Genomic DNA, 20,416 nt, shown 5'->3' with positions numbered 1-20,416 from the left:
TTATATACTCCTTAAAGTGTACATAAAGACGGATGTGTGTGTATTTTTATTGAGAATGGCAGTTCATTGAAATGAATTGAGTAATTTTATTTTATTTGCTGGTTTGGTGAGAAGATATCACGGATTAAATTACTTTTTTAGGTGTTTCATTTACAATTGTTTGAACCAATTATTTTAATTGTAAATGTAGTTTTAAATGTTAGTCTCACAACTTGTGGAAAACTATCTGCTCTATAACAAAGAACGATCAAAAGTTGTTTTGTGGAAAACTGTTGCTATTGAAATGTTCATATGATGTACAAAAATAAAGCATGTATCATTAATGGTGTAATCTTTTCATTTTTATTTGTTCATTAACTTGTATAGTCCATTAAGCCTCAAAGGCGTGATGTCACATTTCGCACAAAGCCCCTCGGGGTGTTGAATTATTGTATGGTCATTACATTTTGTGGTCCAGTGCATAAAGATGACCAATTACTGCCTCATTCAGATAATTTAAGGACCAATTACTTAGCTGACCAATGTATGCTTTAACTCGATACTGCCGTATTAATAAGTAACTGACCAATTCCTCAGCTGACCAATGTAACAATGTTACAGATTTAGTGCTGTCTGTCTGTCACAAAACGTTGTACCCTGTAAAACTTATAGTTGTACTGAAACCTGGAAGAAGTGTTGAATATAAACTATAGTTGTGCATAGACTTATGTTTGACCAAAATAAGTCTCTTAATTCTTTCGTAGCCTTGACTCGACATCAGCCATCACCAACTTAAAATATTTACAGGGTAGATCTATTTATGGGCCCGCTGTGATACTTTGTATCACAGATTTTCTTGTTTAATATTGAGTTATGTTCCGAACGAGCCAGTTGCGAGAGCATTGATCATCTGACGATTAATGTGGGGCGTATTGTCGTCTATGACAAAGGTAAAACTGTACTCTTAAAACAAAGACCATCAGTTATAAATTTGTAGCTTTATTCAAAATTTCCTTTAGTGCCCGAATTAACTTAATGCTTTTATATAAGATGTATTAAAATGACCAATGTAAAGGTACACCAGGTATCATGTGTATGAGCAATGAAACAAGTTCAATGTCTATGAAGACATCAAAACGAAATGAGAAAGACAGTATTTTAAATAAACCTTTGGAAAAAAGCTACATACCTTCATTGTCAAGCGCCAAGTCGCATGGGTTTGTAGACACTGTTAATCGAAATATTATTAATATAAGGTTAGTTATTTAAAGAATATAACTCAACTATTATGTTATTTATTTGCAATTTCACCCCCAACCCCCACCTTTCTTCTTCTATTTTGTGCTGTGTGTTTTTTCTTTTGTTGTATACCTTAAATCACGAAGACCGTTGTATATGCCATCATACTAGTGTAATGCACAATGCAGTGTGTATGAACCTATTCCATTAAAGATCATTTATATTCTGTATTCACAGTATAGATCATCATTTTTAATCCATTTATACATTCTCAAGCACACTATCATCCTCACTGATTTTGGACCAATAATAAGTTTCACTGGTAATGCATCCCATCCGAAAACACTTATTTATCATTATTTTACTCTTATCATACTCTTTATATGCTCCAACTGTTACTTTCAGATCTTGTTTTCTCCCTCTCCATTGAATATTAAAGCCATCTACAAGCATTTTAACAAAGATTAACATTTTACTGTCAGACTTGTCACTTATTTAAGTTAGTTATATACTTTAATTTTTATTTTTCATGGTATCGTGCATGTACATTTATATGGCTTTATGATACACTCGATTTAAACATTTGCCTTTTCCACATTCAAATGTAAAGTTATGACCATGTTTTTTATGCAAATACAATCTGAAATACCATGTGTTATGAACTCACAGCGAGGGGAATAGCATTATTTTACTTATCTATAGCAAAACTTTTTAAAAGACTAATAATGATGTAACAAATTGGATAAAATGAATGACATAATTTAAGATACATTTTGAAATAAGTGTACAAATTTGAAATAACTGTTTACCTTCAAACCATGAGAGATCCTGATTATATCCAGCAAAACAGTAGGATCTTCAGAAGGTTAAACCGCCATGGCTGCCTGTTTACATCAAGAAACCCGCCTGAACATTTGAAATCCCCTGATCTTATTGGCTACTGAGCCCTGATTCTCTGCATACTCACTGAAATTTTCTCTCCGACCTTAGATAATCTGATAAGCCAAGGCAATGTGTACTGTGAGAAATAGCTTGGTCAATAAACAAACAGAACACACTGATAAAAGGCTTCTAATTTTTGAAGAATGCAAAACTGAATTATTTATGTCTATGTTTTGCTTTAGAAAAATGTAAAGTGTGTAAGGATGAACAATTAACATTAATATGGTAGAGCGTATGTTTATCTTTTTGTGCTTCTTAAACGTATGAAATGAAAATTTAATAATAATAATAATAATAAAATAATTATAATGATAACGAAAACAACAATAATAATAATAATAATAATAACAAAAAAATATAAAAATTATAATAAATAATGATAATATATAAATAATATTTATAACATTGATAATAATAATAAAAATAAAGACAAATTCTGATGATGCACCATTAAACATATAAGTCATTAATAAATAAAATGGAAGTCCCTATTTACGGCCAGAAAATTGAACTTTACATGTGTAACATGTAAAACTTAGTCTGTTTTAGCAGTGAAAAGTATTTCAGAAATTTTCTAAGTTTGAAAATACGGCAAGAATCAGTTTCCAACCGTAATTTTGTAATATTTTGTATATTTTCCGTAATAAATGAATGAAGTCAAGGTAGATAACTTTCCTGCCCAAAAATAAATTACTGCCAGATTACGAGCGTAAATATTAGTGTTTGAAAATCGGACTCCATTTGCTATCGATAATCGAATCGAATCGGACCAAGCATTTCGATTTACTATCGGACAATAATCGAAAGTTCATGTAAGGAATACGTTCCTTATACAAAGTGTCATCATGATCATTTAAATGGTTAAACCTGGAATGAGTACGTGTGATGCTATAGTCATGCTTTTTGCAACAGGTACTTCCATTACCTCTTCTGTCTTAAATAACTTAACGAAAACACATCACAACACGAACACATACTTTATAAGTGCACATCAATTGGAAAATGATGCACACCGCATCAAGCAAGTTACCTTAGCATTTTATACTTGTTAAAGCATATTAAATATTTGTGAACCAGCTTAACATTCAATAACCTGTTATATTAAACAATTCATTAGAATATCTTTATTTAATAAATCTTTCACAAAAAAGTAAGTTAATTACAAACGGTACCAAAAAAGGTTTCAAATACAGAACGAATCGAGCCGGGGGGTCCCTGGTATTCTCAGGCAAGACTGGAGCCATTACATCATAGATAAAGGTTATTGATGAAGGTTTTATGAAATATATACACAATTAAAAACCATTTATAATTTTGGGAGAGCTTGTAAATTTTTAAGCAAGTGTTAATATATTCACCAAAGTTGTGTAAAAGAGTGATCATCCTTGTTAAAATGAACTTAACGGGAATTCACCAAAAGAGAAAAATGACATTTATTCAACTTTTACCACAAAACAAAAAAAAATACGTAAATGTAATACATGAAGTAGCATTAGCGACATCGATTTGGACAACCACTATCGATTGTCGCCGACATAGGATTGTCAGCGACGATTTATCAATTATACTCGATAATCGTTTCATCACTAGTAAATATGATATTCCTGCCAAATTCTGGCTGGATTCCTGCTGAAAATTTCGTACGAGAAGATGTCATTGAAGTTTTAAAGTTTGTATTCAATAAAAAAATTCTAAAGTTTGATAAATGTTTATATAAGCTAATGATTGGAATTCCAATGGGTGCCAATAATGCACCTTTACTTGCAGACCTCTTTTTATTCTGCTATGAAAGTGAATATATGTTAAAATTATCTAAGTCTGGATAAATTCAATAGCGCTTTAACATATATTGATCATATTCTAAGTTTAAACTATCCTGTGTTTACAGATAAAATTCATTCGATTTACCCTTCACAATTGCGAATTAATAAATCTTATATACATCCGTTTTAAAAGCATCCTATTTAGATCTGCACCTTTAAATTCAAATAATTAATTACCCTTTTTTAGATGGTGATGTTCCTAGTTTGCCTTCATATGCTGTTTTTATTGCACAGTTGAGATTTATTAAAATATGTACAGTTGTAAAAAACTTTAGCTCTCGCAATATACTTATGACGCAAAATAAATCTCAAACAGGGTTTCAGATGTAAAAACTTTCTCAATATTTGTTAATGGTCATTATAATCTCATATCAAAGTATAAAAGTAGTCTTAAAACGCTGATTGCTAATAGTATTGCTCATCCCGATTATTATGGTGATGTTTTAAAGAAATTTCCTAAAGTTGTTTTTTTTAACAGTTAGTTTGGTAGATAGACTTAATGAATTACTTGGATTTTATTTAAACCGTAGATATAAAGGCAATATTTTAAAGAGCACTTGCCTTCTAGTTTTTGAGGATGAATACTTGAAACAAAATAGGGTTTATGTTTAAACTTTTTGCAACTGAGCATGTTTCTGTAGCTTTTTGCATAAATATTGAGCATTCTTTCATAACTAAACTTTCAGTCCTTTGATTTTATAAAGATTTTGCTTATTCATGTTATCTTTAAAACCGTATTTGGTGAATACGTTTTTGGCTGACTCGAAGTGTTTGGCATGTGATTTCATTTGCTTTAAATATTTTACATTATTTTATATTTTCAAAATTATTAGCTAATACTTGTCGCTTTTATTGTTACTAATGATTTCCTTATTTGTTCCCAGTTTTAATAAAATGATGTTTGTTATTATGAAACTCTACATCATGATCACACAGTTTTAAACCTTTATTGTATAAGGCAGACTGTGTCAGGGCGGGTAATCGACCTTCACCGTGCCATTTCAAATGCAAACGAAAACCGGCCATCTTGGATCCAAAAGGTATGTTTTTAACTATTTCTCCGTTTCCAGAATAAACTCGAAGAAGAAATAAAGTTATGTGCATGGTAAATTGAATCGACTGGAAATGGTCACGATTTGACATGGTAAAGTACAGTGTATTTTCACTATTTTGCTTTATCTCAGCTTTTTTTGTCCAGAAAAGTTACGTTATTGGTAAACTCTCCTTATACGTAGAGCCAATTTATATTTCACGTCCAATGACCAAATTCCAAATCGAATCAAGAACAATTATTCAGTTAAATTATCGTATTTCAATTTTGGTACGGCGCAATGCTATAAAATAAATAATAAAGTGTAGCGCATTTTGCTATTCTCACTGTTTTTGTCCAAGAAAGTAATTTTGTTGGTAAACCCTCCAAATATATAGTGTTATTTTTCATTTCATGGTCAATAACAAAGTTCGAAATCAAATAAAGTACTAGTGCTCAGTAAAACTGTCGTATTTCATTTTTGTTACGCCGCAGTGCTATAGAATAAATGATAAAGAGCAGTTAACTTTTGCCCGTATAACCAAATGACATTGTCGTCGTATCTTTCAGACTGACAATAAGCACAGCTCCGCACCGATCGCCAGTTAAGTTGCAGTTCATGTATACGTACAATAGTTTATCAGTTTAACGAATCGTTATTTTAACTTAAAACAGTGATATTTAAATTACACACCGTCTATTTAAAATATAAGCATTTTATTAAGGATTTATTGGGATAAGAGTGAGGATTGTGCACATAAACTAGTTGAACCCCCCAGTAAATTTACATTTCACTGACCGTTCCAAGACGGTACCTATCAATTCTTGACAAACACCTAGTTTTTAGCTCGACTATTCTAAGAATAAGAGAGTTACCCTAGTCACCCGAGCGTCGGTGTCGGCGTAACCATGTATGTGAATGTTTGCGTACCACCTCAAATATTTTCAACGTCCATTAACATCTGCAGCCAATTGTATAAACGTGGATAATTTCTAACCAGCGGTTATCTTTTGGTTATCTCCTTGGTTTGGTCAAGTTATCCGAAAACCGATTGTATAAAAATTAAGTTATCCTAACCAGCGCATGATTCGCTAACTTTTGGACAATATTTAACCGACCTCAAGTATGGTTAACTGACTTATCCAAAACAAAGATGGCGGACCAGACACAAAAAAAGCTCGATTCCCAACTTATTTCGACGATTTTACAGACACATGGACTCTGCCTAAATAGAAAACAAATGTTATAACATCGGTATCCATGAAAGTCATGAATGTAGAGGTAAGAAAAAATCAATTTCCTTTTTGTGACCCAATTTATGCATGAAACTTATCCACGGAACCTTGAAACAAAAACAGTGACAACTAGCTGCATTTTGAGAACGATATTGACCTTGTTATTGTGTGCATAGTATTCCATAATCTTACACAAGTCTCGAATCTGGGTCGAGACCAACAATTGCTCGCTTTAAACATATTTTATTTCATTTGCACATATTTACAAGCAAAATAAACCGCGTGTAAACATTGAGAAAAGTTGACAGCAATGACGTCATTTTCAATTAATCGTACTCATTCTAAAGTCTATTTCTACAACTTTCTCTTAATACACCCTGGTAGAGGCACCCATGAGGATAATGTGTTACTGTTCAGAGGTATGTAGTTACATTACTGAAAACAGTTACCGAAGTGTGTGTGTGTGTGTGTGTGTACGTGCGTTTGTGATATAAATGAGTAAATGTTAGCATAATTGTGATTTGAGACTTGAACTGTATCCTTCAAATAACATGTCTTAGATAAAAAATAGATACATTATTCATCTCATATTGTATATAATAAATTAATGTTTCAGTTGATTGGTTTACCAGCCAAAGTCGGAAGATCCAGTGTTGAAAAGTTCTACACATGACTGCTACAGCAGGGATTGGAACCAACACCAGATCTAATTTATTCTTATACAAGGGCCATGAGGATATATAAAGCCTTATCATTCTATTTTGTAAACAAAACTATATTGTGAAATTAAATCATATTTCAAAACATAAAGCAGTATACTCATGTAGTGTACAGTCATTTGAATATAAGAATATATATATATATATATATATATATATATATATATATATATTTAAATAAATTACATAAATTTATATATATATATATATATATATATATATATATATATATATATATATATATATATATATATATATATATATATATATAAATTTATGTATAGTTTTTGGCTTCTTCATAATTCAACCTTCATTAATGACAATGGACATAAATATGATAATGTGAGAGCAATACTTTGTAGGAATTATTAAGAATGCCTACCCTACCACATGGTATGGGTAGAATTACTTTATAGGAATTATTAAGAATACCTACCCTACCACATCATTAACTAAAACTTAAGAATTATTGATAGACCAAAGGAGATTAATTCCAGAAACTTTACTACAGTATTTTTTCACATGAAACTGTATAGCAGTTAAGCAGGATGTTAGTAAAATTGACACTTGTTTCGTAGAGCAAGATATAGAATTAACAATAAATCGTGATTTATACGGATTTTTATGCATCTTAGGCAACCAGTGTATTGTAGGAATGTTTTTATGATCATCATTCAAAAGAATTTGAAATTTAGTATTACAATCGATATGATTTTTATTGAAACTTTCTTCATTCAGTTGGCTAGAAATGCAAGTTCTGGAAGATTGTAACTCTCCAATAATAATATTTACATAATATAAACGTCAAACTATGATTACATTATTAGCTGCTTTATCAGCTGGTACAAATACAAGTTTTTTATGTAGGGATTTGATATCCATTATCAACCTTGGAGTTATCGAAAAAGACTTTGGGGGAAGTGCCAACGGATTGTTGTTAAAAAAGCTCTATTTTCTTTCTTTTCTATTAGGTACAATATTTTATTCATATACGGTAATAAGGCATTTGGTTCGACCCCTTCTCTTTTGCACCAGCTTTTACTATATTTGGATAAAGTGTCTGTCAACTCTAACTTAACATTAATGGAAATTAATTTCAGATGCTATCCGGTTTTTAAGACCTTTATTAAGCAGTTTCCTAAGAAGATTATTTTTAATTAAAGAAAAATCTCCTGTAACAACATATTCAACAGGGTCTTAGCGGTACATGGAGTCAATACAATCTCAAGAAGAAGGTGTATTTGCGGAAATATCATCTTCTGATACTACTTTATTATAATTAAATATTAAATTTCTAAAAGGCTTTTTATATTTGTAACATATCATTGGCATTTCTTTATTCTTAAAGTATTGTGGAATACACTTTTCTACGTTTTTATTCTTAAATGAATTATTTAGGTTAAGAAGATCTACACCCTTGTTGCTGAAGGAAAGTTTAATGCGATATCTTTTGCTAGTATCAACACTTTCAAAAGTGGGATGAAGGTAATGTTTAGCACATTCATACTTCCACTTTCCTTATCTGTAAATATAAGGTGTTCAACTGGATGAATGGTTAATTTATCTAAACTATGTCCCGTCTTGTAAAAAAGTTGATATATAGAAAATTTAAGGAGTTATTATTGTTTTTGATTTTATAAACATGTTCACGTAATCGGGCTTTCAATGGCCTTCCTGTCTGTCCTACATACTTTATTCCACAAGTATCTACATTTCAAGTTAGAACACAAATCATATTAGATGATTTTCAAGAGACATTCTCCTAAAGTAAACAGTTAAATGTCCTTTTATTAATGGACGAGGTAATATTAGAGCTATTTCGAAGAAAAGAACAGCATATCCCAGAATGGCACGAACACATTTTAAGAAACAAGCCCCATCGTAACTTTCGCACTATTGGAAGTTTCAATGGGGAGACTACCACTCTTAAATTATTTGAGAAAAGTTTATTATTTGAATATGTGTTATAACTGTCTTGACAAGTATTAGCTTGATGTCGTGATCTCTTCCTCACAGTGTATACACAGAATTCTCTTGGTAGTTGTTGTCCTATCCGTATTTTCAGTATCTTTTGTTAATATTGATTAATTTGACGTAATAAAATTGCCGTTAAAATCGTATGTTTGATATTTTCAGTGATCGGCTACATTCTGGTGTGTGTGCCTTTAAGTTATGTAGTATGTTCCTGGGCTTAAACTTCGGTACACTTCTCAGTTTGCTTCTCGGTGTACAAGTACAAATCGTTCGGAATTTAAAGTTTTGGTCGTTTGTCTTTTCCACGATTTCTGCAGTCTTTAAATCTTTACGGGTGCATGAACTGTCGAGTTTGCCTTCAGGGTTACTTTGGCCAAGCCTCCATGTCAGGTTTGGTGACCAAAGGCATTGTTCGTTTATAAATCGGCCAAGTTTTAAAACCCTTTTACCATTAAAGGTCACTGTGACTTTTCGACCCGATGACCCCTAAAAGAAATAACGAGTTTAACTAATTTCGGTAATAAAACAAATGAGGTGCTCTTTTAAGGTTTTTAGAATGACATTTGTTTCATATAAAATTGACTTGTAAGAGAAAAGTTATTTTAGGTTAAAGTTTTAGTATGTAGCAAAATAATGCCGACGTAATATATATTACGTAATTTATCACGTAGTATATACACAGACTGATATATGACGAAATTTATCTCGTGGAATACACACACTGTCTTCAATGGGGGAGCTTAATATTTAATCGTAGTCCTTTACTTCAAATACGTTCGATTTTTTGTGACGAACCGTTGCATTAACGCCACATTTCCAATTACCAATGTATGCATGTGAAACCGTTGCGCATGCATGTGGAACCGTTGCGCATGCATGTGAAACCGTTGCGCATGTATCCACAATCTGGAATCATTTGTCTGCTATCTTTTGAGGGAAGCACATCAAACTGCAATATCTACCGGGTTGATACACTTGTAATTCTTCTCACACTAATTGTAAGAGATTTATGATGCATTGCCTTGTCATCTGCGTTCACATATGCAGTTGTTGATAGCATCATAGGTTTATCTTTCAAACTGAAGAGGATACTCATGCGCTTACATAATATACTGACTGCTCATGTGTTGAATCGCAACTTAGAATTAAAATAGGTTTTATCAGGAAATGGGTTCCTCACTGATCAATCATAATTCCATATACCTTACCTCTCAGTTATATTTGTTATACATGTGAATGTATTGCTTTTGAATACTTAATAGTATTGTCACTTAAACAGTTTATTTTCCATAATGTACTGTCTAACATTTGCAAATAATCATAGTATATGACCTGGTCGTAATTATCATTTCTAGAACAAGTTTTGTACCCCGCATGCCATTATTTCCTACTCGTTCTCTGCTGGCACTCTTGGTTCTGAAAATAAATGGTCAGTTGTATTAAATACAACAGCCCCACTATATCTGCGTCTTAATAATTTCATAAAAAATGCACTGCAGGTCCTAGTACATTTAAGCAAACAAATGCCTAGTTTATAACACCTCCGGAAAAGTCTGCATCACTGCCAGACATTTTAATGTGTGTTCATTATTTCTTTGAAGATAACTGAATCCCCGTATTAATCAGGACAGAAAACTAAATGAGGCAGTTATGATTAACATTATTTTCTTAGATTAACTGGTATTTACCACATGAACTTTTAACAGTTTGAATTTGCGATAATTAGATATGCCAGGATTAACTATAAATTTTCAAGCCCTTGAACTTGCATAAATATTGACTATGAAAATGTGAAGATCAAAGGAAGCGTTTACAAAATGACAACCATAACTAGCAACGTAGGATGTAAGAAATTAGTTTCCTGAATTAAGCAAATTTACAGATGTTACACTCTGTCATAAACTCTTCATCTGAATTCTCATCAAGCATTACCTCCTGGGTTGCCTGAAGCGAAACACAAGAGTTACGTATTGGCACTCCTATGAGAATTTAATTTTCCAAACTTAATGAATGTTTATCAGCAGCCTTCCGTCACCTGCTACACTATAATTAAAAAAATATTGCATAGTTTAACGGGATTTGGTATTTGTTAAATTCATTGACTTCTTCACATGTAATTGTTCCATGTCTTAAGGTCTTTAACACAGGTAATAGAATTATTGAGAAAATTGTTCAGTGTTATTCAATATTATTATGTCCCTCTTCGAAAAAAGGGGGTTAATTGCTGTGCACATGTCAGTCAGTTGGATGTTCGGTCAGTAGGTTTGTCAGTCAGTCTGTCGATAGACCATTGCTTGTCTATATGATATCTTGACAATTCCTAGACATTCGTTCATCAAACTTGTCGTGATGGTTTGGCCTGACCAGAAGATGAACACTTTTGGTTGTTAAGTCATCAGGTCACGGGTCGAGGTCAGAGACCTTTAATGGTCAAAGGTTGTCAAAATTTTCCGAGAAAATTTACGTCATTTTTACTTATTAGGCGATACATTTTTATCTGCAAATATCAGTCACCATTTGAGCATGATTAAAAACTGTTCCTTTTATCCTCACAATTTTGAGTTGTCAAAATCTTAAAACAGCCTCAATGACATCCAAGGAAATAATGCTTACTTGATTCGGTTGTTCGCCCGCCCGACCTTTTTTCTTAGTGTTTGGCTTTGAGCTCTGAAACGAATATAATACAAAATAATGGAAAATTAAGATGCGTACCACTACAATGTTCTGTAGCCCTTCCCTGGCCCTCCTTGCAACAACCCGTTCAATCAAATCCTTTGAACTCTACCTTAAATGCGTACCGGTACAATGTTCTGTAGCCCTTCCCTGACATGCCTTGATACCACCCGCTCTATCAGATCCTTGGACTCCTACAGAAGAATGATTCAAGTTTAAAAATAATTTACATTATTAGCCAGAGTGCAAATATGAAATTATTTATAGTTCTGTGCTTCCATTTAGATGAAAGTTTTTTTAAGGTTTTTTTTGTTTATACTTAGTGTCATAACTGTCCAGAGGTTTCACATCCTATGATTAACGTGATCATCATTAACTTTTTAACATGGATAGGTTGATTATGTAAATTTAATAGAAACATCTGTAATTCATCTCCGGTTTTGTTAGAAATTCAGCGGATTAAAACTGAATATGTTTTTTTGAAGTGTGTGGATATTGTGTATTTGCAAGTTGTGTGTTGGTATTGGTTTTTTAAACCCTTGTCACACTTAGCGGCATGCAAAGCGCCTTGAGATTTTTTTTCATGAAGATGCATGGCCAAGTCAGTAGGCTCTAAACCTTTAAGCACAATCAAAGTTGAAAGTGTTTTGTGGGTTGTTAAGTCCAACAGCGTTTTGTATGAAATATTATTTCCAATATTCTTGTTTAAAATAAAAACATATTATTAACAAAATAAACTTTAAATAAGGGAGTCATTGGTGATATACTTGATCTCTTCAATAATGTAGGTAAAAGAATAATACAATTGTTCATATGGAATTGATAGTTAAGTCATCTGAATCAGTCTATTACCGGAATGGAGATAGCGTAATATGCTTTGATAAGTGTCTTCCATGTCAGCCCAATTTGTTTGCACCTCGCCATTGAGATGTTTCTCTATTTCTCGAACATTTCTTTGGATCTCTTCCCAGTTCAGTGACAGGTTTTTTCCAGGTCCTCAGGTTTGTTCCTTTGAAGTTATTTTAAATTAAGTTATTCATTTAAGTTAATAACCACTAATAGACAAAACGTACTGAACAAATTCACTCTTTAACTATGTTGTTAAGTTCATATTGTTAATACAGATCTGTTTAAAGACTCTTATCACGTAATTTTAACAAAAAAACTGTTTAAACCCTTGTCACACCTAGCGGCATGCAAAGCGCCTTGAGATTTTTTTTTCATGAAGATGCATGGCCAAGTCAGTAGGCTCTAAACCTTTAAGCACAATCAAAGTTGAAAGTGTTTTGTGGGTTGTTAAGTCCAACAGCGTTTTGTATGAAATATTCTTTCCAATAGTCTTGTTTAAAATAAAAACATATTAACAAAATAAATTTTAAATAAGGGAGTCATTGGTGATATACTTGATCTCTTCAATAATGTAGGTAAAAGAATAATACAATTGTTCATATGGAATTGATAGTTAAGTCATCTGAATTCATTACCGGAATGGAGGAAATGGAGATAGCGGAATATAAATAAGAGGAGCTTTACCATCATAGTTTCCATGCTTTGAGTACAGTCTTCCATGTCGGACCAACTTGTTCGCACCTCGCCATTGAGGTGTTTCTCCATATCATTATGATTGTTTTGGATTCCTTCCCATTTCTGAAAATTGCCATTAATATAGAGCACTGAATGTTTCAAACATCATTAGATCAGGTCAATATGGATTATGAATTGTAACGTGACAATTTCATTATTTGATGTTTTGTGTGAAGTGACAGGCATTTTTTCGGTCTTTAGGTATGTTCATTTGAAGTTATTTTAATTTAAGTTATTCATTTAAGTTAATAATCACTTATAATCAGTAATTTACTAGACAAAACATACTGAAGAAATTCACTCTTTATCTATGTTGTTGAGTTCATATTGTTAATACAGATCTGTTTAAAGACTCTTATCACGTAATTTTAACAAAAAAAACTGTTTAAACCCTTGTCACACCTAGCGGCATGCAAAGCGCCTTGAGATTTTTTTTTCATGAAGATGCATGGCCAAGTCAGTAAGCTCTAAACCTTTAAGCACAATCAAAGTTGAAAGTGTTTTGTGGGTTGTTAACAGCGTTTTGTATGAAATATTCTTTCCAATATTCTTGTTTAAAATAAAAACATATTATTAACAAAATAAACTTTAAATAAGGGAGTCATTGGTGATGTACTTGATCTCTTCAATAATGTAGGTAAAAGAATAATACAATTGTTCATATGGAATTGATAGTCAAGTCATCTGAATTTATTACCGGAATGGAGGAAATGGAGATAGCGGAATATAAATAAGAGGAGCTTTACCATAATAGTTTCCATGCTTTGAGTACAGTCTTCCATGTCGGACCAACTTGTTCGCACCTCGCCATTGAGGTGTTTCTCCATATCATTATGATTGTTTTGGATTCCTTCCCATTTCTGAAAATTGCCATTAATATAGAGCACTGAATGTTTCAAACATCATTAGATCAGGTCAATATGGATTATGAATTGTAACGTGACAATTTCATTATTTGATGTTTTGTGTGAAGTGACAGGCATTTTTTCGGTCTTTAGGTATGTTCCTTTGAAGTTATTTTAATTTAAGTTATTCATTTAAGTTAATAATCACTTATAATCAGTAATTTACTAGACAAAACATACTGAAGAAATTCACTCTTTAACTACGTTGTTGAGTTCATACTGTTAATACAGATCTGTTTAAAGACTCTTATCACGTAATTTTAACAAAAAAAGCTGTTTAAACCCTTGTCACACATAGCGGCATGCAAAGCGCCTTGAGATTTTTTTTTCATGAAGATGCATGGCCAAGTCAGTAGGCTCTAAACCTTTAAGCACAATCAAAGTTGAAAGTGTTTTGTGGGTTGTTAAGTCCAACAGCGTTTTGTATGAAATATTCTTTCCAATATTCTTGTTTAAAATAAAAACATATTATTAACAAAATAAACTTTAAATAAGGGAGTCATTGGTGATATACTTGATCTCTTCAATAATGTAGGTAAAAGAATAATACAATTGTTCATATGGAATTGATAGTTAAGTCATCTGAATCAGTCTATTACCGGAATGGAGATAGCGTAATATGCTTTGATAAGTGTCTTCCATGTCAGCCCAATTTGTTTCTACCTCGCCATTGAGATGTTTCTCTATTTCTCGAACATTTCTTTGGATCTCTTCCCAGTTCAGTGACAGTTTTTTTTCAGGTCCTCAGGTTTCGTTCCTTTGAAGTTATTTTAAATTAAGTTATTCATTTAAGTTAATAACCACTAATAGACAAAACGTACTGAAGACATTCACTCTTTAACTATGTTGTTAAGTTCATATTGTTAATACAGATCTGTTTAAAGACTCTTATCACGTAATTTTAACAAAAAAACTGTTTAAACCCTTGTCACACCTAGCGGCATGCAAAGCGCCTTGAGATTTTTTTTTTTCATGAAGATGCATGGCCAAGTCAGTAGGCTCTAAACCTTTAAGCACAATCAAAGTTGAAAGTGTTTTGTGGGTTGTTAAGTCCAACAGCGTTTTGTATGAAATATTCTTTCCAATATTCTTGTTTAAAATAAAAACATTTTGTTAACAAAATAAATTTTAAATAAGGGAGTCATTGGTGATATACTTGATCTCTTCAATAATGTAGGTAAAAGAATAATAAAATTGTTCATATGGAATTGATAGTTAAGTCATCTGAATCAGTCTATTACCGGAATGGAGATAGCGTAATATGCTTTGATAAGTGTCTTCCATGTCAGCCCAATTTGTTTGCACCTCGCCATTGAGATGTTTCTCTATTTCTCGAACATTTCTTTGGATCTCTTCCCAGTTCAGTGACAGGTTTTGTTCAGGTCCTCAGGTTTGTTCCTTTGAAGTTATTTTAAATTAAGTTATTCATTTAAGTTAATAACCACTAATAGACAAAACGTACTGAAGAAATTCACTCTTTAACTATGTTGTTAAGTTCATATTGTTAATATAGATCTGTTTAAAGACTCTTATCACGTAATTTTAACAAAAAAGCTGTTTAAACCCTTGTCACACCTAGCGGCATGCAAAGCGCCTTGAGATTTTGTTTTCATGAAGATGCATGGCCAAGTCAGTAGGCTCTAAACCTTTAAGCACAATCAAAGTTGAAAGTGTTTTGTGGGTTGTTAAGTCCAACAGCGTTTTGTATGAAATATTCTTTCCAATATTCTTGTTTAAAATAAAAACATATTATTAACAAAATAAACTTTAAATAAGGGAGTCATTGGTGATATACTTGATCTCTTCAATAATGTAGGTAAAAGAATAATACAATTGTTCATATGGAATTGATAGTTAAGTCATCTGAATCAGTCTATTACCGGAATGGAGATAGCGTAATATGCTTTGATAAGTGTCTTCCATGTCAGCCCAATTTGTTTCTACCTCGCCATTGAGATGTTTCTCTATTCCCGAACATTTCTTTGGATCTCTTCCCAGTTCAGTGACAGGTTTTTTTCAGGTCCTCAGGTTTGTTCCTTTGAAGTTATTTTAAATTAAGTTATTCATTTAAGTTAATAACCACTAATAGACAAAACGTACTGAAGAAATTCACTCTTTAACTATGTTGTTAAGTTCATATTGTTAATACAGATCTGTTTAAAGACTCTTATCACGTAATTTTAACAAAAAAACTGTTTAAACCCTTGTCACACCTAGCGGCATGCAAAGCGCCTTGAGATTTTTTTTTCATGAAGATGCATGGCCAAGTCAGTAGGCTCTAAACCTTTAAGCACAATCAAAGTTGAAAGTGTTTTGTGGGTTGTTAAGTCCAACAGCGTTTTGTATGAAATATTCTTTCCAATAGTCTTGTTTAAAATAAAAACATATTAACAAAATAAACTTTAAATAAGGGAGTCATTGGTGATATATTTGATCTCTTCAATAATGTAAGTAAAAGAATAATACAATTGTTCATATGGAATTGATAGTTAAGTCATCTGAATTTATTACCGGAATGGAGGAAATGGAGATAGCGGAATATAAATAAGAGGAGCTTTACCATAATAGTTTCCATGCTTTGAGTACAGTCTTCCATGTCGGACCAACTTGTTCGCACCTCGCCATTGAGGTGTTTCTTCATATCATTATGATTGTTTTTGATTCCTTCCCATTTCTGAAAATTGCCATTAATATAGAGCACTGAATGTTTCAAACATCATTAGATCAGGTCAATATGGATTATGAATTGTAACGTGACAATTTCATTATTTGATGTTTTGTGTGAAGTGACAGGCATTTTTTCGGTCTTTAGGTATGTTCCTTTGAAGATGTTTTAATTTAAGTTATTCATTTAAGTTAATAATCACTTATAATCAGTAATTTACTAGACAAAACATGCTGAGAAATTCACTCTTTAACTATGTTGTTGAGTTCATACTGTTAATACAGATCTGTTTAAAGACTCTTATCACGTAATTTTAACAAAAAAGCTGTTTAAACCCTTGTCACACCTAGCGGCATGCAAAGCGCCTTGAGATTTTTTTTTCATGAAGATGCATGGCCAAGTCAGTAGGCTCTAAACCTTTAAGCACAATCAAAGTTGAAAGTGTTTTGTGGGTTGTTAAGTCCAACAGCGTTTTGTATGAAATATTCTTTCCAATATTCTTGTTTAAAATAAAAACATATTATTAACAAAATAAACTTTAAATAAGGGAGTCATTGGTGATATACTTGATCTCTTCAATAATGTAGGTAAAAGAATAATACAATTGTTCATATGGAATTGATAGTTAAGTCATCTGAATCAGTCTATTACCGGAATGGAGATAGCGTAATATGCTTTGATAAGTGTCTTCCATGTCAGCCCAATTTGTTTCTACCTCGCCATTGAGATGTTTCTCTATTGCCGAACATTTCTTTGGATCTCTTCCCAGTTCAGTGACAGGTTTTTTTCAGGTCCTCAGGTTTGTTCCTTTGAAGTTATTTTAAATTAAGTTATTCATTTAAGTTAATAACCACTAATAGACAAAACGTACTGAAGAAATTCACTCTTTAACTATGTTGTTAAGTTCTTATTGTTAATACAGATCTGTTTAAAGACTCTTATCACGTAATTTTAACAAAAAAACTGTTTAAACCCTTGTCACACCTAGCGGCATGCAAAGCGCCTTGAGATTTTTTTTTCATGAAGATGCATGGCCAAGTCAGTAGGCTCTAAACCTTTAAGCACAATCAAAGTTGAAAGTGTTTTGTGGGTTGTTAAGTCCAACAGCGTTTTGTATGAAATATTCTTTCCAATAGTCTTGTTTAAAATAAAAACATATTAACAAAATAAATTTTAAATAAGGGAGTCATTGGTGATATATTTGATCTCTTCAATAATGTAAGTAAAAGAATAATACAATTGTTCATATGGAATTGATAGTTAAGTCATCTGAATCAGTCTATTACCGGAATGGAGATAGCGTAATATGCTTTGATAAGTGTCTTCCATGTCAGCCCAATTTGTTTGCACCTCGCCATTGAGATGTTTCTCTATTTCTCGAACATTTCTTTGGATCTCTTCCCAGTTCAGTGACAGGTTTTTTTCAGGTCCTCAGGTTTGTTCCTTTGAAGTTATTTTAAATTAAGTTATTCATTTAAGTTAATAACCACTAATAGACAAAACGTACTGAAGAAATTCACTCTTTAACTATGTTGTTAAGTTCATATTGTTAATACAGATCTGTTTAAAGACTCTTTATCACGTAATTTTAACAAAAAAACTGTTTAAACCCTTGTCACACCTAGCGGCATGCAAAGCGCCTTGAGATTTTTTTTTCATGAAGATGCATGGCCAAGTCAGTAGGCTCTAAACCTTTAAGCACAATCAAAGTTGAAAGTGTTTTGTGGGTTGTTAAGTCCAACAGCGTTTTGTATGAAATATTCTTTCCAATAGTCTTGTTTAAAATAAAAACATATTAACAAAATAAATTTTAAATAAGGGAGTCATTGGTGATATATTTGATCTCTTCAATAATGTAAGTAAAAGAATAATACAATTGTTCATATGGAATTGATAGTTAAGTCATCTGAATTTATTACCGGAATGGAGGAAATGGAGATAGCGGAATATAAATAAGAGGAGCTTTACCATAATAGTTTCCATGCTTTGAGTACAGTCTTCCATGTCGGACCAACTTGTTCGCACCTCGCCATTGAGGTGTTTCTCCATATCATTATGATTGTTTTGGATTCCTTCCCATTTCTGAAAATTGCCATTAATATAGAGCACTGAATGTTTCAAACATCATTAGATCAGGTCAATATGGATTATGAATTGTAACGTGACAATTTCATTATTTGATGTTTTGTGTGAAGTGACAGGCATTTTTTCGGTCTTTAGGTATGTTCCTTTGAAGTTATTTTAATTTAAGTTATTCATTTAAGTTAATAATCACTTATAATCAGTAATTTACTAGACAAAACATACTGAAGAAATTCACTCTTTAACTATGTTGTTGAGTTAATACTGTTAATACAGATCTGTTTAAAGACTCTTATCACGTAATTTTAACAAAAAAAGCTGTTTAAACGCTTGTCACACCTAGCGGCATGCAAAGCGCCTTGAGATTTTTTTTCATGAAGATGCATGGCCAAGTCAGTAGGCTCTAAACCTTTAAGCACAATCAAAGTTGAAAGTGTTTTGTGGGTTGTTAAGTCCAACAGCGTTTTGTATGAAATATTCTTTCCAATATTCTTGTTTAAAATAAAAACATATTATTAACAAAATAAACTTTAAATAAGGGAGTCATTGGTGATATACTTGATCTCTTCAATAATGTAGGTAAAAGAATAATAAAATTGTTCATATGGAATTGATAGTTAAGTCATCTGAATCAGTCTATTACCGGAATGGAGATAGCGTAATATGCTGTGATAAGTGTCTTCCATGTCAGCCCAATTTGTTTCTACCTCGCCATTGAGATGTTTCTCTATTTCTCGAACATTTCTTTGGATCTCTTCCCAGTTCAGTGACAGGTTTTGTTCAGGTCCTCAGGTTTGTTCCTTTGAAGTTATTTTAAATTAAGTTATTCATTTAAGTTAATAACCACTAATAGACAAAACGTACTGAAGAAATTCACTCTTTAACTATGTTGTTAAGTTCATATTGTTAATACAGATCTGTTTAAAGACTCTTATCACGTAATTTTAACAAAAAAACTGTTTAAACCCTTGTCACACCTAGCGGCATGCAAAGCGCCTTGAGATTTTTTTTTCATGAAGATGCATGGCCAAGTCAGTAGGCTCTAAACCTTTAAGCACAATCAAAGTTGAAAGTGTTTTGTGGGTTGTTAAGTCCAACAGCGTTTTGTATGAAATATTCTTTCCAATATTCTTGTTTAAAATAAAAACATATTATTAACAAAATAAACTTTAAATAAGGGAGTCATTGGTGATATACTTGATCTCTTCAATAATGTAGGTAAAAGAATAATACAATTGTTCATATGGAATTGATAGTTAAGTCATCTGAATCAGTCTATTACCGGAATGGAGATAGCGTAATATGCTTTGATAAGTGTCTTCCATGTCAGCCCAATTTGTTTGCACCTCGCCATTGAGATGTTTCTCTATTTCTCGAACATTTCTTTGGATATCTTCCCAGTTCAGTGACAGGTTTTTTTCAGGTCCTCAGGTTTGTTCCTTTGAAGTTATTTTAAATTAAGTTATTCATTTAAGTTAATAACCACTAATAGACAAAACGTACTGAAGAAATTCACTCTTTAACTATGTTGTTAAGTTCATATTGTTAATACAGATCTGTTTAAA

The sequence above is a fragment of the Mya arenaria genome, chromosome 12, assembly GCF_026914265.1.
Source record: "Mya arenaria isolate MELC-2E11 chromosome 12, ASM2691426v1".
Taxonomy (NCBI): Eukaryota; Metazoa; Mollusca; class Bivalvia; order Myida; family Myidae; genus Mya; species Mya arenaria.
This window is presented reverse-complemented; position numbering follows the sequence as displayed.